The sequence below is a fragment of the Lactuca saligna genome, chromosome 5 (genome assembly GCF_052625555.1).
Source record: "Lactuca saligna cultivar CGN05327 chromosome 5, ASM5262555v1, whole genome shotgun sequence".
Classification (NCBI taxonomy): domain Eukaryota; kingdom Viridiplantae; phylum Streptophyta; class Magnoliopsida; order Asterales; family Asteraceae; genus Lactuca; species Lactuca saligna.
This window is the reverse complement of record NC_136421.1, coordinates 43,441,550-43,463,974: the sequence shown is the minus strand read 5'-3', so window position 1 is coordinate 43,463,974 and position 22,425 is coordinate 43,441,550. Positions and strand designations below refer to the sequence as shown.

Sequence of the window (22,425 nt, the reverse complement as noted above, 5' to 3'; positions counted from 1 at the left end):
ATGCTCCACCGGACCGACAAACCCCGGCATGACCCCTTCCACACTTACCACAGACGTGGCCACCCTGATCTCCCATCCTGAAATCAACGGTCTTAGACCGTTTCGTCGCCGGCTGCGACTGAACCGGAGCTTGCCTCAGCTCCCGCATCTGTAACTCAATCTCTAACTCACGCCGCCTGGTGGCCTCCTGTAACTCCAGCAAAGTCTCGCACCTCTGCGCAGACACAAACTGTCTGATATCCCTCTTTAGCATGCTCAGATATCGAGACATCTGAGCCTGCTCCGAAGCGAACTCAGGGCAAAACATCGCCCGCTCAGTAAACATCCTGGTGATTTCCGTCACCGATTCTGAATCCTGCTTCAGCTCCAAGAACTCCTGAGCCAACCTCTCCCTCTCGACCTGCAGAACATAACGAGTGCTGAACATCTCTCTGAACCGATCCCATGAAATCGCAGCCCTCTGCGCATCCGAGTACGACCCCGTGGTCAATCTCCACCAATCCTTTGCTCCGAGCCTCAACAGGTTCAAAGCACACCTCACCCTCTGATCAGCAGGGCATGAACATGTGAAGAAGCATCCCTCCACATCTGATAACCACCTCATAGCAACGATCGGATCCTGAACTCCATCAAAAGTGGGAGGCTTCGTATTATCGAAGTCCCGATACTGAAAACCTCTACTGGCTCCTCCCCCTGCCGCCGCTACTGCTGCGGCAGCCGTCTCCGTGAGAGCCGCATAACGCTCATCAAAATACTCCACCATGGCGGTCTTGATCGACCCAAACAACTCTGGCAGCTCAGCCCGAATCAACGCAGCAACCTCATCATGCAGAATCTCGCGAATCCTCGCATCCAACTCGTGCGTACTCATCTGACTGACAACCTCTGGCTGTACAGACCCACCCGGAACTCCCTCTCCGGCTCCTGATCCTGACCCGGATCCACTCCCAGCGTGCCCTGAAATCTCCATACTGAAAAGAAAACACCAATCTCAGACATATTCCACTATCCCGGGAACCGGCTCACATCCCAACCCTAGAGGTCATGGTTTCCCTGATACGCGTATGAGTCCGTGCTTTCAGTAGTACGGGCCCATACTACCTTCCACACCAACCCATATTTGCATGAAGTACTCCCACAACACCCTAGCGACACACATAACAACGCTCTATCCTCACAACTAGAGGAACACTAGAAATCTCTCACAAGGAACCCTAGGCTAGCAGGCATCATAAATCAGGCAACTTATCAATAAATCTTGAAGATCCCTAGCCTAACTCTAGCATGCTGTTCTATCAAAGCTCAATAAAACAATTGCCATGTATGGTATTTTGGGGTTACTTACTGGCTCCGGCTGATCGTACCTCCGCGTCCTCCTTTACTTATTTGAAAACCATTTTAATTTCTCTTTTTGAAAACTCTCCTCGATTTGAGACTGGAGTCACACAAGTGTTCCTCCAATTCACTCAAACCAAGGCTCTGATACCAACTTGTAACATCCGAAAAACACAACCAATTTAAAATTTTCAAAACAACCCGATTTTCATTAAAATGTTTACAAAGAGGTTTTCAATACAATTCATTTAAGTATTCCCCAGAATCATGTCGTTACGAAATCATAAGGAGCGGTACGATCGCGCCTTCGCCTTGCCACAGTCTCCTGAAGAACCTGAAAAACATTAAACCACAACTGTAAGCCCGAGAGCTTAGTGAGATACCCCCAAGATACCAACCACGCACACGCCCTTCCAGGCTACGACCTTCCGGTCCAAAACATATAAATCATACATAACATAACAGAACATAGAACAACCATGCATATCGGGTCTAACGTGACTGGTCCGCCCGCATCGGGCCTTCAGTCCTTCGCATCCATCCTCCGGGTCTAGTCATGTCCTTCGAGTCTACAGTGGGGTTGGTCCGCCCGCATCAGGCCTTCAACCCACCTGGTCCACTCTCTGAGTCTACAGTGTGACTGGTCCGCCCGCATCGGGCCTACAGTCGGCCTGGTCCACTCTCCGAGCCTCGGCACGTCTGGTCCGCCCTCATGGAGCCTACAGCCTATCCGGACCGCTCGCTGGGCCTTCGGAACAACCGGTCCGCCCTGGGTATCTTGGCCTACAGCACAAAGCAGGACCCGCCTCAACCCATCTCCAGTCCAAACAACCATGTGCACAAAACATACATTCATATAACAGTCATAATCAACAAACCGAGTAAACAGATCACGTAGCATATCATTACTCTAACCGGGCTACCGACCTACCCGTTCACTAGCATAGCATTACTCTGCATATCAAGGACTGACCTTTACAAGGTCCCCTAGCACGTACCATCCTAACTACCAGGATGCAGACACAACCAGCAATAACATGATAAACGTAACTAAATCTCAATACAATAAAGGGCCGGCCTTGGTGCCTTAGACCCTGTTGATATAGTGAGGATAACTCACCTCGAAACTGACGGCTGAAAAGATAAGATCCCGCTGCTTCGAGCTCTGACACAACTCCTCTACTGAACATCCACAATAACCCAATAAATACCCATAATTACCGAAATACCCCTGGAAGATAACTGATCAACCCTGGACAAGTCAAAGTCAACCCCTGACAGACCCTACTCGCCGAGTCAACCCGATGACTCGCCGAGTCCTTATGCTCAGACTTCCCTCACTTAGTGACCCAACTCGCCGAGTCACCCCAAGACTCGTCGAGTGCAACAACTCTGAGTCCACTCGCACCCAACTCACCGAGTCATCCCTCGACTCACCGATTCGCCGACTCAACCAGGAATATTGGGACTTCCTCGACATGACTCGCCGAGTCCAACTGGACTCGCCGAGTCCAAGGCAATCTTCAACCTACTCGCCGAGTTGTTCTTCCAACTCGTCGAGTTCAAGGCCATCTTCAAGAAACTCGTCGAGTCCACCCATGTGACTCGCCGAGTTCCACCGGTCTGAATCCATACAGAAGCATCTCAGGCCATGCAATTGATCCAAAACATAGATCCAGCCTCCTATAATCCATCCATCATGTAAAGTAGCAAACTTTACGTGAATCAAACGAGATCTAGGCCATTTCCACCTTAAAACCAAGGTTTGGGACATGATAGCTTCACTCATAGCACAAAGGTTGGGACTTTAATGCACTCAATGACTTCTCCACTCCAGATCTGAGGTAGCAACCTCAGATCCATCCTCCAACGCCAAAATGCCACACAACCAAGCATCCCACACAACCCCAAATGATGAAACTAGGAATGCACAGCTTAAGGACGAAGATATTACCTCCAGAAGATGCCTCAACAACAGCTAAACACGAATCCAAGCAAAGTCCTTTGATCCAAACCACTTCTCCTTCAAGATTTCTCCAAGCAACACCTCTCCAAGCCCAAATTGCTCCACCAATGCTCTTCTCCACGAGATTAGGGTTTCTGGAACTCAAGGGGGGAATAAGAGAGGCTGTGGAGGGGTATAATGTTCTTTATATAGGGCTCAACCCCGGAAACTAGGGTTTTCTCCATACAGCACCTACTCGCCGAGTCCATACTTGGGACTCGCCGAGTAGGCCACTCGGCTCGCGACCATGACCGCGACCTGACTCGCCGAGTCTATCCATGGACTCGCCGAGTCATCCTCTAAAACTTACACTTTTAGCCCTTCAACTCTACTCTTGCGATTCCGGGATGTTACAGACTTAGGGCATGGTCGGGGGGTAAAAGGGTCATTTCACCCAAAAAGGCAGTAAATAGTGATTGATTGAGTATGTGTGGGAATTACAGCCGGAGGATTTCCGGAGTAGCAGCAACATCAGACAGTCGGTTCCCACACACACCAGCAGCCATTTCGAGGTGAGTTTCCTTTCAGTAGTAACGGGTCTAAGGCACCAAGGCCGGCCCGTATAGACGAGACGTTAGTATTAGAGTGTGGGCCGAGCCCGTATCTCTTAATTGAGTGATTACGGTATATGCTAGTATGATATAGCTGTCTATACTTGTTGTCTGTGTGATACTTGTATGATATGAGTTGGCGGTTGAGTGTGGGCTAGGCATGTATCTCTCCGAGAGTGGAGTGTGGGCTAGGCCCGTATCTCCCAGATAGTGAAGTGTGGGCAAGGCCCGTATCTCCACGAGTGTGGGCGTGGCCCGTATCTCCCAGATAGCGAAGTGTGGGCAGGACCCGTATCTTCACGAGTGTGGGCAGGGCCCGTATCTCATAGTTGAATGTTGTTTGTTATATGCTTGCATGGTATAGGGTATTATGGGGGGAACTCACTAAGCTTTGTGCTTACGATTTGCAGTTTTGATTTCAGGTACCTCTTCAGCTAGGGGAAAGGAGCCGGCGCGGTAGCAGCATATCACACATACGCCTTTTGTTTCCGCATTACAGATTTTCTGGGATGTACTCTGAATTCTGATTATGATGTCACCGGTTTTTCAGACATGGATTTTTATCATGAATGTTTGTAATGATATTTTACGTTTTCATCTAAATTAAAAATGAAATTTTTAACCGGTAAATTTTAGGGCGTTACACTAGGGTTAACTAGAAAATGGGTAAGTTAATGTGTGAGCTTGTGTGACGAACCATCAACAAGGAGTTAATTGAATTAACATATTCGATTAGCTTGTTACAAGTCTTACTTAACCCGAATTAATAAACTAGGAAATCTATTAGTTTAATCACTTGATCACTGCTTGAATTGATATGTTTTCTAAGGATTAGTAATAGTGAACGTGAACCTAATCATACTTATCGGTAGCCAATTCCAATTAATCCATTGCACTCGTCATAAAATCAACCATAGGAATAAATCATTCAAACCTAAACTGAAGTCTCCTTAGTTATTGAATTTAGTTGATTTTTATTTGCTTAGCTCTTAGTTTCTTAATTTAAGTTTTAGTTAATTGTTTAAGTTTCTAGTCTTTCAAAACTAGCGAAAAACCCCCTTTCTATTACTTGTTTTATTTAGATAATATTAACATTTATTTTAATTGTTTACCGTTCCATGTGTTCGATACCCTAATTACCTGAACTAAGCTGCTAATCGATAGGTACACTGCCTTTCGTGTGTTTGTTTCTGTGTTTAAGTTAGTAGGATTAAAACTAGTGCATTTTACACACATCAAGTTTTTGGCGCCGTTGCCGGGGAACGGTTCTAAATAGTTAATTTTATTTGCTAATTGTTATCATATATTTTTATTTTTATTTTTGAAGAGTTTAATTTTTTTTTTATTATGTATTTTCCAAATCTCGATGCTTTTGATGCTTTTTTTTAGGAAGTAGTACAGGAAACTGAGCAAGAAGATAAGGAGTATGACTCAGATGATGATTTGAAGAAATTTGGAAGATGGTTAGATAACTTCTTGACTAACAAACAAGAGCAATCTAAGTCACAAGAGCTAAAGTTGCTAGATGAAGACTTTAATCCAGAAAGAGATTTGGAGGAGCTGGAAGGGTTGCTGGCAGAAGTGTCAGACGAAGAACAAGAACAAGCTGAATTGCAGGAACCAAGTTGTGGTTTGACCATTACCATGACATGCCCCCTTGTATTTTCAGTTTGTTTTCGAAGCATGGGGTGACGATTCCAACTTTGGAGAAAGTTCTGAAGCGCGACCCATTTATGATTAGTATCCAACCGGTTCCAACCCTTGTCAAAATTCTTGGGTTTTATGAATTCAAGCTCGTTTGGCCAATTTTTGAAGCAAAGAGCCAAATTTTACAAATTGATCCACCAAAGAAAATATTCAATGCAAGGGATGGATTAGAATTGAGTTTATTGGAAGTTTATTAAGTTGAGAGTCCAGCTAAAGACTCGCACAAAAAGAAGCGCTTATGGGAGGCAACCCGTCATTAGAGTTTGCTTTTCTTTTTCTTTCTAAACTTCTAGTATTTAGGGATAATTTAGGATTTTTATGTTTTTTTATTACTTGGTATTTGTTTTTGATATTTTTCAGAATATTGGATGAGGGATAGAATGAACGAATAAAGCATGAGGAATAAAACGTGGGATCGAGTCTAAAATGAGAAGAATGGGACAATTAAGTCTAATTACGAGTCCGGTGATTAAAGAGTTGAAGGGATGTTCTTTTACTGAAGAAAAATGAGGAGGAATATTGTTATAATAATCTCCTCAAACCCTAGAAACAAACCTGAAGCATGAACTAATTCTATTTACTCAGTGCAGAAAACTCATCGAGTTCCATTCAGATACTCAACGAGTCCATGCGTCATGCAAAGGCATGCAAATGGGTGTGTATGAGTCATGCAAAGGCATAAAGTTGCCAACTTTATGCCTTACGACATCTTTACAGACTTAGATCTAGCTTTTGGACTTAAAGGACTTAAGTATTAAACACTTAATGGGGGGAATTGCTTAAACTGAGGCTACGTTGGGCGTAACCCAGTGTACGCGGGGCGTAGTCCCATGTCCGAGTACGATGCGCATACCAAGATGGTACGTCGAGCATACGCAATGCAGATGGGCCGAACCTGTTTTGGGCCCTTAGGCTATTTAGGCCTCATTTAATTATTGGGTCTGGTGTAAGCTGAGAATTAAGAATCATGTAATTATTGCGGGCCATGGATTTAGTATCGGGCCTTTATTAGGCAAAGAAGCCCATTAAGGACTTTGGACTTGGGCTTTGGGCCCATCAGCAATGGATAGACATTTGGGCCTTATGAAGGGGTTTAGGGGGCTGGGTTCCCTCGATTAACCAAAGTGCAAACATTGATTAATATTATCATTCAACTTGGGAGGTTTCAAACTGTCAAAAGAGCAACTGTTGTATTCAGCAAACAGAGGCGAGTCTTCTCACCATACCTATGGATCTAAGGCACCAAGGCTGGCCCATTATGTGATGATGATATATGTGTTAGTCTTTTGTGACTTGATATGATATGTGATTGTGTGTTTTTCATGAAGACCCCAGGGGGTGCCCGTGGCATTGGATGTAAGACCATGTGGAGTAGCCCAATGCAGTCCTAGGTAAAGATCATGTGGGGTAGCCCATGACATTGGATGTCAGACCATGTGGGGGAGCCCATGGCAATCCTAAATAAAGACCATGTGGGGTAGCCCATGGCACTAATACATGTTTTATGTATAAATGGCTTATGTGATACATATGTAGCTTTAATTAGCTAACAGGATATGTGTATGTGTGGTGTGTGGTGTGCTCTGGGGAACTCACTAAGCATTTCGCTTATAGGTTGTTGATTTGTTTCAGGTACATCTGAGCCCAAGGACAAGGGCAAGGCATGATGGCGCGGTGTGCACTCTATCTCTCTCTTTCACTGATAGGAATTGGAGACACTCTAATGATTTGAATAAGTTGTAATGAATCGTTGATTTGAAAACAATTGTGTTGGGATTTCACGGTTTATACAATTATGTTTTATTAATTAAAAGTGAAAATTTTCTTTAAAATTTGGGTCGTTACAAGTTGGTATCAGAGCCTTAGTTTGAAGGATTCGGGCACACTCTCGGGTGTGTCAGGACTCAAACTGAGGAAATGATAAAATTGTTTTCAAAAGTAACTTAAAAGAGTTTTCAAAAGGAAGTGAAAGATGAGAGTGCAATGCGCGTGATCAGCCGATCCAAGTAAGTAGTTCCCTAATATGTTAGCCATATTACACTGATAACTGAGTCTTATGAGCTTATACATCTTAATCCAACAATATGGACGATCCAAGATAATTTTTAAAAATAAAGATTAAACGTGCATTTCAGCACCCAAACACCCATCTGGTCCCTGTGGTTAGGGGTTACTTGCACGCAGGTTTTTTTTAACTCGAACTCTTTCTCTCACCCTAACGTCACCCAACCCCTCATATCCTCACCCTTCTTCTTCTTCTTCTTTCTTCACTTCTCCGAATTCGTCTGCCACATCGCAATCGAACAAGAGATCCATCACAAGAAAAAGTAAACGCGTAAATCAATTTAGGAGTTTACGGAAACGCTGATGATGGTAGTGATTTTTGTGGTGTGGAGAAAATGAACAACATTGATGATGGAGGTGTCTACGGAAACGATAAACAATCATAATTTCTAAGGTGCAAAACATGAACACATACAAAGATTATGCTATCTAGATACAATGGATGCAAAGACAAACATCACGAATTCAAAGACGAGAGAGAGTGAGAGAGAGATGGAGAGAGAGAGAGAGAGAGAGAGAGAGAGAGATGTTTTGTCACTATTTAGGAATTCTTTGTATTGAATTTTCCAATTCAATTCACTAGACAAATGCAAACTTGATTTTATAATTTAAAACTTTTATAGATTAGCTTAGTCAGAAGGAATTGCAGTCCAAATCATGTTAGTCCTAAGCTAATTTTCACATGTTCGAAGTTGGATTTTATAACTTATCTGTTATTAACTCTTTCTGTAAAAGGTGAATGACTTTAAGAGTTTTAACCAAGCTGTTGTTTTGTTCTTTGTTGATTTTTTTTTTATAATAGGTGAAAATTCGTACTTGTATTGGTAACTAGATAGGGAACCCCCGCGTTGTGGGGGTCGGATGCGATAATTTTTTCCGTTGTTTGTTCTTTGAAAATGTTTATAGTTTGAGTTGCTCATTCATTCCCTCTTTAACCGATCTATAAACAAATAAATAAATAAGAAATAAAAAAAACATCAATGAATCTGTAAGCAAAACTAATAAAGTGATAATTAAACGAAAAGATAGGAACTTATAATGCCACAAATAACCAACGGAAGTAGAATGACCAAAAAAGACAAAAAAAGGAAGCAACTTTAAAATGATCCAAATATAGATGAGGGACCATTCCTGCCAAAAAAATATTAATATGACTATATACTAATAATATGTAATAAAAAGTGAGGGTTATGAAAAATTCAAACGAAAGTGAAAATGTTGTTTGTGAACAAAATCATAAAGTTGAAGGGTGAATGTTGTAACATTAATTGAAAAAAGAAATTACAACCAATCAAAACAAATAACTGTTAAAATTTTTCATAACTTTAATATATATATATATATATATATATATATATATATATATATATATATATATATATATATATATATATTATAAGGGGGACAACTCTCGACCCAATCCGTGACCCGACACGAACCTGACACGAAAATAAGTGGGGTTAGGGTTGAGATTTCTGACCCGCTAACCCACCAACCCGACAACCCATTTATTTAATGGGTTGGGTTGGGTTACACGTTTGGGTTCGTGGGTTAACCCGCCAACCCGCCTAATATATTTAATTATCTATTTATTTTATTTTTTAACAATCTAAGATGATATTATACTATTATTTTCTATTTATCATATCCTTAAAACTTTTCATGAATGTTTTGATTTTTACGGTTTTATTTAGATGTTTATTACTTTATATTTAATGCTTATGACTTTTAGACTTCATTTTATTTGGATTTTTCAATTTCATCTTAAAATGCGTTGCTTATTAAATGGGTTATACGGGTTGGGTTCGACCCACTGACACGTGAACCCGACAACCCATATACTTATATGAGTTATGTGGGTTGGGTTGGGTTAATGTTTCCAACCCTTCAACCCGTGACCTGCCAACCTTCCAACCCATATATTATATGGGTTGGGTTGAGTTTTTGAATTCTAACCCGCCAACCTGTCAACCCGAGACCCGCCAATTCGAACCCAACCGAATTGTCAAACCTAATTGGTAATAGTGAAAATTTTCCAGTGCCCGATTTGAACCTACATTAGATTATTAGGCTGGAAGGAGTGGTAGAATGTGGTAGCATGTGCTAAAACATTATCATATCATAATTTTATGGACATCTAAGCTTAATATGACAATATAGAGTTATGTGTTTAAAAAATAAAATATTTTTTATTTTTATTTAACCATTCATATAATATAAACTATAAAATGGTACAAGTTGTTAAGCTAAAATTACAAGCATATGAAGCTGATATATTCAGTTGGGACCATTAGTCTTAATCTTTCCTCTCGCCAAGCAACCAACAAGTCCATCTTGGCGTATGGTAAAGGAATGGTAGCAAGCTTTTGGCGAGGGCTTAGCAAGGGAGGGTGGCGAGCCACTCCTTCCAACCTTAGAATCAAAGGAGAAAGATTCCTTCGACCCATTATTGCTCTACACTACAAACAAGGTTAACTTTTCATTTTATTCACCTACTCATCTTTCAAAACTCAGGATACATGTCATGATTCCATGAAGATTGTATTATGAATTCACTTAATCTAATGAGTAGCACGCAACAAGAACAATCAACCTGAAGAACACAAAGGCAATTCCTTCACTATTACTCTAATGATTTAAGAACAAAATGATCACAGAATGCAATTCCTTCACTATTACCTTTAAAGACTAACAAGGGGACCCACGACTTTAATTGTAAGATCCACGGCTAATTGATGCTTATTATTTCTTTTATAAAACTCCGAAGGACTCACACTTTTGTTTTTAGGCGATGTGGGAACTAGGAATTGGGATATGGCCATCAACACTCCTTGTCTCCCTCATGTGATACAATCTAATATTTTTCATTTTTTCATTACTCACAGAGATACAAACAGAAATGGAAGTTTAATCTTAAAAATTCAAAAGCATAAGATTATATATATATGGTTTTTCCGGTTTTTGGGATCGGTCCAACTAAGGGTGTCGAACCGGTAAAATTTTTGAATTTCGGGTAGAACGGGTATTTCCTTAAGAAAATAATACCCGATACCCGACCTATATTGTAATTCGGGTTTTTGGGTTTCGGGTTTTTGGGTTTCAGGTATTCGGATTTGAGGTCAGATCGGGTAATTATCAGGTGTACCCGAAAATTTCTTAAATGCAGAATTATTAACCTCTGATTATGATTGCATACTTGAAAAGTCTTTTGATCGATCAATCTTCAACCATTCAAGGAGAGTGGGACTTTTCAGGGTGATCCGATGGAGAAGGAAGAAACCGAAGCATGATCAAATAGAGAAGTTGATGATGGTTAAGGGGAAACTAAGAAATTGAGAATTGCGATGTCGTACGGTAGAGAGAAACAGAGAATTATGATGACAGTTAAGGAAGTATTCCCTTTGCAAGTTTGACTCGACTGTTGAGTCGTCGTTCATAAGAAGGAAACGAAAGATTTTGTTTTATTTGAATTGTGCGTACTAACTGCATTGTATATTTGGTATTATTTAAAAAATGAATTCAAGTATTCAGTATACCCGAAAATAAATATTCATACCTAAACCCAACCTATAATTATTATAAGCTTAACCTATTACCCAAATATTCATACCAGAATTCAGAACGAATCGGGTGGGTAAAACGGGTTTCAAGTTCTTTCGACAAGCCTTGGTCAAACCGGTGGAACCATCAAACCTTTAAGACGGCCGGTTCGATGTTCGGTCCAGTTTTCAAAACCTTGCATAAAATGACAAAAAGATAGCAAAGCTAATCAAAGGACTGGACGAGTAGCAAATTTACTCTAAAAATAAATTACAGATTTGGTGATTCAAGCTGTACATTTGATCAGACTTTTGAAACTTTTGATTATGCAGGCCCATGGTTTACAAATCACGTGGTTTAATAGAATCTTTTATCTACAGATCAAGATGATACAAGGAACCCTAGACAAAGAGGGAAGCTGATGAGATGATAGTCAATGTATAAATTTTATAATTCCATAGTAAATTAATCAAAAAATAAATTCTACATATAACAAATAAATGCATAAAAATGTCTTTGGTTTTTGGTGGTTGACTGCATTTTCGGATGATAATGATTTTGAATGTGATCTCGGTTACTTCAGAGCAATTTATAAAAACTTCAATAATTAGGAAAATTGTTTCTAAAGAACTTGTGTTGATAAGTAGGCGAACTGATCATCTCCTTTTCGATAGTAAAAGTAAGAAAACGAATATATCTATTTTTTTTAAAAAATGATGGACGATATCGAAGTGTGCACAGGTAATAATAAAACAACGGAAGCTTAGTCAACGAAATAACACTGCATCACAAGCGAGGCAAACACTATAAATGATGATATTCTGGTGAAAACATAGCTAAAAATATGATCTTAAAACAGGACACATATTATTATATTCTAATATAATTGAAGAAATTTTACATTACAACATTTACATCGATTATCTCCTTTAAAAACGAAAATACTCCATCTTTGTCAGAATCAAAAATTCAATCAACAAAACTGATCTGCAATTAATAAACAAAACTATTTGAAGCATAGAATATATAGCATTTTATATTCATACCACTATTTTTCTTTTTTCGTTCAAACCGAAGGGTACGTATACCATTATACCAACAAATAATATATCAAAGGGTATACACCGCATTCTTCGGACATAATTATTGATACAAAAACATCAACAAAAAATCCGATGTATACTCCTTTGGTATAGTATTAAAAAGGTATCATTTGTAATAGCATCCTGATCTACAAATGGAAACTTGAATAGCATTCTGATCTACAATGGAACTAATAAAGTAATTAGAGAAGCTAACACATGGGTATGAGTCAGATCACATGTACACATCAAGGTTAATCAGACAGGGATAACTGTGTAAAAATATGATATCTTCATGCACATCCCACATGGAAAAACTTATAAATCTTCAAATTCAAAAACTCAAACTTTGAAAAAGAAATCATAATAGCCTCAGACCGTCCTAGTTCATGATTTTCGATCAAATTTGCAAGTATAAAACATGCATTTCAGTCAACCATTAATAAAAACTATCATCACTGGCAAACAAATTGAATTAGATTTTTTTGTGAGAATCATCTATCAATATCTGAAAATTGAAATAAAAAAATAAATAAATAAAACAGATTCGTGAAAAAAAAAATAAGTGAGAGTATCGTAAGTGTAAAAAATATAAATTAAAAAATGTTGGGGAAATTATAAGAGAAAGGCATCAGATCTTCCTATTCAGAGTAAGAATCAGGATACCCACATGAATGCAGGTATTCAACTCGATAAAATCACATCATTTGGCCTGTCTATCTTCGAATTCCCATTGAAAATAAAGCTGAAGAATATAAAAGAGAGCAAAAGAAATCAAAAAAGACAAGATTTTTTAAGTAGAGAATAAATAAGAAAGAGGAAGTTCGTGAGCAAAAAGGCTTAAAACAATGGCTTGATCGACCAAAGGAAGGTGGAGGCGGCGCTAATAGATTAGGGTTTTACAGGTTTGTGATGTTGATGGAGATGAGTGGTCGTTTTATAGGGCGAGATTTGTTCGCCAAGGGTTTGATGCTCCTTTTTCGTATTGACAATAAGTGGGTGGAGAATATGATCCAACGGACAAGATTGAAGCTAATCATGGGTAGTTGACCGAAGCCCATTCAAACATTGGGCCATTTGGTATCAGTTATGACATGCGTTAGGTTTTCGATACAAAAGTTTTTAAATATTAATATATGCGGGATTTTCAATTATGATTAAAAAAAAAAAAAAAAAAAAAAAAAAATTTTAAGAATCACCACCACATTTTATTTATTTATTTATTTTTTCCTTTTTCTATTACAATGAAATTATAGTTCGATTTTTTTTTTCAATAAGTATCCTTTTTAATAAATGAATGTTTTTTTTTACAACATATCAATCTCTTATGAGTTTTTATACTTATCATTTTATGGTATTTTTGAATAAACGTTTTTTCCATTTGTTATTTTCTTATTTTTTTATATTTCTTAATTAACACATCATATTTACACATTAATTAATAATTGCTTTAATTGAAAATAACAACTAAATTACAATATTACATCTCATATAGTATTTAATATGTTTCTTTTTAAATTCAAATTTTAAATTTTAAATTTCAAATTTTGAAATATATATATATATATATATATATATATATATATATATATATATATATATTTAAACCTTCATATTTAATTTTTTTTTATTTTATCCAACCCGTATAACATACGGGTCTCACAACTAGTTAACTAAGATTTGTTAGGTCTTTTCAAAATTTTATCATTTACATAACACATTTACCATGCAACATTTTTTTTAATTATATGAAAATCAAAATTTTCATTAAAATACAAAGTACGAATACATTTGAAATTAAAAAACATCAAACTTAAAATTAAAAAGCACGTAACACATTTGAAATTTAAACATGTGTATGTTAGATTGTCTGTCTGGTATGTCATTAAAACCCATGGGTGGAGCATGATAGGAAAGACTACAGTTAGATTGTAACAAGAGAAATGATTGTAAAAGTATGGGTAGACTATAGTATTCATATATGTTGCAATAGACCATTGGGTGGTGCATATTGTCTGAAATAGACCGTTTTGCAGGAGTGTTGCAAGACTACGATATGGCCCGTAGCATTCACTTGGGTTGAAATATACTCGTTGGCCGAAATAGATCGTATTGGTTGCTTAGTTATTCTTATGGTTAGGCGAGAGGGTTGTTAAAGTCGAGTGAAGGTGTATTCTGGTTTAGTCGTTGTTTACTTAGTTAATTGTTTAGGATTTTTCTCTTGCGTTCGTATGATGAGTTGTTGACATACGACGGTTAGTCGCGAGTCTTGTTATCCAGTTTATCGGTAGAATGACATGAGGTCGAGAGATCTAGGAGTCTCTGAACTTCTGATTAAGGAATTAACTTATTCTGATGTATGTCGGTTGGGATGTGTATGGTACTCGATTCAACTTCGGATCGTGTACTCCTCGTTAAGGATCGAACCAACAATTGTGTGTGAAGGTGATCATCTACCTTATAATGTTTTTCTAGTGTTGAAATGGAAAAACCATGTCTCTTACGTAATTATACTTTACTCGCTCGATCTTATATGGTCACTTGATACCGAACTTAAAGTCATTTTTCTAGATATCACCATATTGTAGGTAATGACAAAAATAAACAGATTCATAATGTTAGCCACACTATCTACCTAACCACCAATGTCTTAGCAACTTTATGATTATTCATGGTCCTAGTGTGAGTTATGTGCTTCAGGTGGTATAGGTCTCTACTACATTTCACACTTGCTCATACTTGTCCCAAAAATTGTAACACAATTTCCAAGTCACTTCCAATACTACACAGGATGACCGCTAAACATACATATATATATATATATGTGTGTGTGTGTGTGTGTGTCCGATGAGCACATACAAGAGGTTTTCCTAGATTACACTAGGACTTCGCATCTTTACTTATGCTCTGTCTACGATTATGTGCCTTATCAAACATATATTAAATTTCCTAAACTCTCCTTCTAGGATTCCTTTCCATTTCACCCTACTATTAGCCAAGGAAGAACTTCTACTGATGTTAACTGGTTATTAACTAATCCCAATGAATACTGAGAGTTTTATCAAATAAGGACCAACATGGCCAGACGGTTAGGAGGCAAGACCATTTCAGCATATAGTTTTTATGAAATCCAACAACCAAGCCAACATAACCATTCTAGACACATCTTTCGTAAGTAGCGCCTGATTGGTACACCTCTCGGGTCTGCAGTCTATCTGGGATGCCATGGGTCTCTTAGCCTTCAGTCTACATTGGTACGACTCAACCCAACCATGCATAAACCATGTCGACGTATGCATAACAAATAAGCATACATATAATCAGCCAATAGACAATCAGACAGATCTTACAGATCTTTAAGCATAGCATCATCCTATCTATCGGGATACATATCACCACAGCATACCAATCATGTGTTAAACTAAGATAACAATCCAATGGCCCGACCTTAGTTCGTTCGACCCGAAAGTACAGTGAGGAAGACTTACCTCGCAAATTCGTAAAAGTAGATGAAAAGAATATCGACCCACGAGTCAACTCTACATATCACATATACAGAGGGAGAGACCCAGCCCTTAGGCTTCATAACAAAATGCCCCTGAGGTCAAACTAAGTCAAAAGTCAACATAAAGTTAACCTAGCCTAGTACGCCCAGCGTACTCAACTCCTACGCCCCGCGTACTCAGCCCTTGACAAAAAACGAGTAGTTGACCATGTACACCAAGCATACCCCATTTTACGCCCACCGTACGCAGCAGCCATGCAAAAATTCCATTGAGTGCTTAATTTAACAAGTCCAAACGTACAAATCCAGATATAAGCCTAAAAAGGTGTTCCAAACCATAAAGTTTCCAACTTTATAGTTATGCATGACATAATAAGTCCCAATACCATAACCCTCATTTGCCTTGACCACTTAAGACTTCTATAACTAGCATGCAAGCACCAAATGAGTTAAGATAGCATTTTTATGACTTAATGCGCCTCAAATCTTCTGAAAGGACAACTCCTTTGGTCTTAGAGTAGCTCATACTCATTAAGTCCAATAAAAGGGACTAAAAACTCATAAAACTTCTTATGGCAATGTGTTAAGGAAATACATGTCAAGATCAAAGCTTTACACCTTATGGAGCTTCCCAAGGAAGCAAGATCTCAGATCTACAAGCGTGCTTCCACACCAAGGCTCCTCGATATACCTTCTTTCTTCCTTCAATACACCAAGAACACATACTTAAGCTCAAAACACACACTCAAAGGATTAGGGTTTCTAAAACATCTCAAATAGAGTGAAGGCTAAAGATGTGAGGGGAAATGAGGCTATAAAGATGGTTATATAGGGGCTCAACCCTAAAATTTAGCGTTTCTAAACCTTGTAGGTACGCCCCGCATACGCTGATATACCCCCAGCATACTAAGGCATGCCCTAGTACGTTAAGCGTACGTACGTACGCATGGCGTACTCCCGTTTTTCTCAAGTTACAATTTTTACACTAAGGTTTCCAATGGACACATTCTTCTACTTAGGGACTAGAATGCATTATAAATAAATTATAAGGTTGAAACTATGAGTACCTCGCCATCAAGATGTTACAATCATACCTCATTTGATCTAGACTTTGTCCTCGAAGTTTGTTGTGGCGAATAACTCTGGATAATGCTCTCGCATCCCGGCCTCCGGCTCCCAGTTCTACTCGGAGCCTCTCCAGTGCTGCCACCGTACCTTTACCAAAGGTACTTCCTTGCTACGCAAAACCTTCACCTTCATTTCTAGGATAGCCATCGGCCTATCAACATAGTTCAGGCGCTCGTCGACCAGAATCTCATTCAAGGGAATCACTACATCCTCATCCAATGCACATTTTTGCAGCTACGACACTTGGAAAGAGCTATGAATTTGACTGAGCTCCTCAAGAAGATCTAATCTACAAGCAACCTTGCCAACCTTGGAAATCACCCGAAAAAGGCCCAATATATCAGGGCTCCAACTTTCCCCTCTTCCTAAAGCGTATCACCCCCTTCCAAGGTGAGACCTTCAGTAATACCATGTCGCTGACTTGAAACTCTAACTCATATTAGCACCGGTCGGCATAGCTCTTCTGTGGACTATGAGCGGTCTACAATCTCTGCCTGATATGCTGAATCAGCTTTGTGGTCTGAAGGACCACTTCGATCTGCCTCATCACCCTGTGACCAACCTCACCCCGACAAACCGGGGTACGACATCTCTGACCATACAAAAGCTCAAAAGGCAAAGCACCAATGTTGGAGTGATAACGGTTGTTGTAGGAAAACTCCGCTATGGGTAGGTACAAATCCCAACTCCCACCAAAATCAATGATGTAGGCCTGCAACATATCCTAAAGGATCTGTATCGTCCGCTCACTTTAGTCGTCGTTCTACAGATGATAAGAAATGTTGAAATGCAACCTCGTGCCCAATTCCTCATGGAACTTCTATCATAAACAGGAAGTGAACCGAACATCACGCTCTAAAACAATGGAGATCGGAACCCCATGGCGAGCAACGATCTCGTGAAGATACACATCAGCTAACTTCTCTGCCGGAGAACTCTCTCGAATCGCCAAAAAGTGGGCACTCTTGGTCAATCGATTCACAATGACCCAGATAGCATCAAGACCCTTTGTCGTCTTTGGCAACTTGGTGATAAAATCCATAGAAATTTGTTCCCATTTCCACATGGGAACCTCCATGGAATGCAACTTTCCATGCGGCCTCTAGTACTCAGCCTTGACCATCCTGCAAGTCAAGCATCTCTCGATATACCAGGCTATCTCCTTCTTTATACATGAACACCAATAGCTTAACCTCAAATCCTGATACATCTTGGTGCCCCCCCCCCCCCCCCCGGATGAATAGAAAGCGAGACTTATAAGCCTCCTCCAATACAATATACCTGATCCCACCAAAAACTGGAACCTAAACCGGATCGCATCAGGTCAACGACCCTCGACTATCCATGACAAATGTAACGTCCCAAAAATATGATCCAAAATTTTCATTTTTATTTTAAGTAAACCAGTATTCCAACATCATCCCTACATTCTAAGTAAAACAAGTTATCAAATATCATAAAAATCATAGTGAAATATCAAGTGCAAATTCATGTGGTGTGTGCGATGCAGTCATCCTGAGCTTTTTCCCTTGGAACCGGAAGTAACTGAAACATAAACTAAAAACCATAAGCACAAAGCTTAGCAAGTTCCCCAAACTATCCCATACCATACATAACAAATCACATACTGGGGCCCTGCCCTACATCGGTCCTCACCCAACAACGATCCCAGCTAGGTTTACAAATCTATTATTCTCAGGCCTCGCCTGTCATTGGGCCTCACCCGCTATACACATACAATATATATATATATATATATATATATATTACATAATCATGCTAACACGTATAATGATGATAAAGAATAGCATATGTTCCATTCATCAGGCCTCGCCCGGCATCGAGCCCCACCCAGTATACATAGCAACACATAACACATTCAAGGGTCATGCGGACTCCCAACATCCTAGCATAATCAATAAGGGTCGGCATTGGTAACTTAGATCCGCTAATCCCAGTGAGGAAACCCACCTCGAATGTTGAATCTCACTGAAGATCCCTAGTTGTTGCCCTTACGAATCCCTCGAGCTATCAGTACAAAATAACACCCAATTAACACTTGGGTTCCACTCTATATCCAACAATCCATACTTGCAACCCAAATATACGAAGCCCATAATGAAAAAATCCCGAAAACCCATCTGGAGACGAACGTGGGGTGTGCGCTCAGCTTATGTTGGGCGTGCTCGAAGAATACTAGTCGTGATCTCAATTCAGTACACTAAGCGTACAGCCAGTTATGCAGGTCGTAACCTGGCTTAACCCAAACTCGATTTCTGACTTAATTGATTAAGTACTTTACATCCAAACTTTAAGGAACCTCAAAATAAATATCCTAATGCATAAAGTCAGCAACTTTATGCATTTGCATGGCTCAATGGGACCAATTGACCATTTTAATCCATTAAGACCCAACTTAATCCAACTAGAACATGCATGGGTCATTCCTAAGCATCAAGCAAACATTTTTATGGACTATAAACATCAGAAGAGGCAACACCTATCACTCCAAGCTCCTAGAGTGGCTCAAGCTCACAAGGAGAACATAATAAACCATAAAAACCCTTAATGTAGCCCTAAACTCAAACTAACATAAGAAGACGTCAAGGTAATAAATTTTTTACTTGAATGAGTTGAAAATGAAGCCAAAAGTCTGTATCTAAGCATCCTCCTTTGAATCCACAAGCTAGCACCAACACACTCTTCATCAAAATGATCAAGAACACACTAAAAAGCACACTTGGATCACTCAAACACTCAAAAATTGGATTAGTGTTTCCAAAATGAGACTTGAATGCAATCAGAGCTGAGAAAGGAAAGAGCCTTGAGCTCATAAAGATGTTTATATAGTGCCCAAAACCTAACAACTAGGGTTTGGCACTCTGACCATTACGTTGGGCGTACTCACCCAAACACGTGCCTACCTCGCCATCCACGCATGGGATTTAAATGCAAACCTTTTTCCAATAAGGACCATTTCTGCCAAAATCTTAAAAATGTCATGACTTCCTCATCTTAGGTCCATTTCCAACGAACATTATATCCACGAAAAGTTAGCGAGAAGCCCTACATTTCTAACAACACATCTAGGCCTTAAAACTTCCAAGAAAAACCCAAAATCCATAAAAGACCCGAATGTAACATCCTAAGATTTGTCATTTATAGTCCCTGGGGATGGAAGGGTAAAGCCATGAAAAGCCTAAGGGCTAAGCTGCAATTTTGGGACCAGGAGAATATGATGCGCGTACATAAGGGTACGCTGAGCGTACTAGGCGCGCCCTAGTACGCTGGGCATACTCATGTCCGAAGAAAACCCTAATATTTAGGGTTGGGGCTATATAAAATCCATATGACTTATTTTATCTCATCATTCCTAGCCTCCATATTCCAGAACCATCCCAAACCCTAATTTTATGTGTGAGTGTGAGTTAGTGTGGGTCTTAAGCTCTTGAATGTGAAGGCATTGCATCAAATAGTTGGAGGAGGATGGCAATATTATAGATCTGAAGTTTCCTTGTGCTATAGAAGCTCTAGAAGGTAAAAAGCTTGAAACTTTATGCTTGTATGATATAGATATTGCAAAGCTAGCTTTATGGAACCATTTCTTGTCTCAAAAGTCCCAAGTTGGTGCAAGTTATGATTTGGATGAGATGACCTGTCCTTTCAGACCTTAGAGAGAGTCCTAAGTGATAAAATGAGGTCTCAATGGCTTAAGATGTCCCATGCATGTAGTAGAAAGATCTTAAATGGATTGAGACCATGTATTAAGAGCTTTCTGGACATCTAAATTGATGAAGTTCGAGACTTTATGTTTCTAAGACACTTTTGGTCAATGGATCTGAAATATGGGCTTAAGTGCTTAAGCCATTAAGCACTTAAGAGAGTTTTAGTACAAACCCGCGTAATTTATATACGCCCAACGTACTAAGTCGACCACCCTGGTGGTGGTCAACACAAATGAAGGTACTCCCAGCGTACCAGAGGAGTAAGCGTCGCATACGTCCTCTGTTGGGCTTTTGACATTTTCGGCTTCAGGGTTTGGCCACTCTTGGGCCAGTTTGACACGAGCCTTGGTGGAATTTCTGAACAATAATGTTTTAGGCCAGTTTTGGTAATGGATTTGGTACAAGGACCAAATAAGGAGTTGGGCCTAATTTGGAAAATTAGGCCAATAATGGGCCTTGCATATGTATACTTGTGGATCATGGTTTGGCATTGGGCCTTGGCCTAAAATTGGGAAAAAGTCAAAATTGACTATAAATAGTTGTAGGACTCTTGGTCAAGATTTATATTCCCATTTATTGACTTAATATTCATTATTGGATAGTTTGGGATTTTTGGGGAGTCAAAGATTCGGGAGTTCGGTTCATCAGTCGAGATCTACATTGCGAGGTGAGTTTTCCTCACTATACATAAGGGTCGAAGGCACCAAGGCTGACCCTTTGGATTGTTATTCTGATATGCTATGCTAGTATGATCTGTTAGATCAGTATCCTGGTAGATAGGATGGTATTATGTTATTATGTGGCTATAATCTGTTAGATCAGTTTGTTTGTCTATAGACGGTTAGGTGATTATCTGTCATATGTGCACATTTTTTATTGGCGGTTCAGACTTATCTGCTTTGAGCGAAAGCCAATAGACCTGGGCATTCCAACATGTTGGTTGTGGGCCATGAGTATTCCATCCTGAGGATTATTGAACTCATAGTATGTGGGTATTCCAACCTGTTGGTTGTGGGCCTGGGGTATTCGATCCTGATGATGATTGGATCCATAGTATGTTGGCATTCCAATCCGATGGTTGACTGGACCCATATTATGTTGTTTGTGATTATATATGTATTATTGTGTGTATGAGTATTTTGAGAAACTCACTAAGCTTTGTGCTTACAGTTTTAGCTTTGGTTTTAGGTACATCAGATGATCGCGGGAAGGCAAAGACGTGATCGTACAACGCCTCATGTTTATGATTTGTTTTTGGGATACTCTGATATTATACTATTTTGAAAACAAGTTTTATAATATTTAATGGTTTTGAAATGTTTTGAAAAGTTCAAATTTTCATTAACTTTTTTTATGGATGTTACACCGAAATACGAAATTATGATTATAACTTTGAGACTTTGACCTCCAAAGACACAATCGAACACCTAAATCACTTAAACCATAGCACCCACACCGAAAGGTCAATTCCTTCCTTTACCAATGCCCTAGGCCTCATGCCCACTGAAGATTGGGCTGCAACCTTGAATAATGAAGTAAATTTGAAATCAAGTGTTACAACTCTCCCCCACTTAAATTTGATTTCGTCCTCGAAATCACTCCTTACTAACACTCATGTCTTACCAAACAAACTGAAAGATGCAATTCCAAAATTCTGAGCATAAGACGACCTCCCCAAAACAATCGAACCCAAACATAAACCTTACCCGAAGAAGAATAAACCCTTAGCCCTTACAGAAGACCACTTTTACCTTTCCTATACCTGAATTTATAATGGTCTGAC

At 39.4% G+C, this 22,425-nt stretch overlaps 1 long non-coding RNA gene and 3 other non-coding genes across 4 annotated transcripts; all 4 read right to left on the bottom strand.

The window, feature by feature from the left end:
- Positions 1 to 10,133: 10,133 nt before the first annotated feature.
- Positions 10,134 to 13,235, bottom strand: LOC145045823 (uncharacterized). Its single transcript, XR_013681895.1, has 2 exons — positions 12,955 to 13,235; positions 10,134 to 12,189 (listed from the first exon to the last, which is right to left on the bottom strand). It is a non-coding gene; the product is annotated as an uncharacterized LOC145045823 (long non-coding RNA).
- On the bottom strand, positions 12,508 to 12,589 carry LOC144999292 (small nucleolar RNA R38). Its single transcript, XR_013660805.1, has one exon. It is a non-coding gene; the product is annotated as a small nucleolar RNA R38 (small nucleolar RNA).
- LOC144999309 (small nucleolar RNA snoR20a) lies at positions 12,654 to 12,747 on the bottom strand. The gene has a single exon (XR_013660822.1). It is a non-coding gene; the product is annotated as a small nucleolar RNA snoR20a (small nucleolar RNA).
- Positions 12,913 to 12,985, bottom strand: LOC144999307 (small nucleolar RNA snoR64a). Its single transcript, XR_013660820.1, has one exon. It is a non-coding gene; the product is annotated as a small nucleolar RNA snoR64a (small nucleolar RNA).
- Positions 13,236 to 22,425: the final 9,190 nt, after the last annotated feature.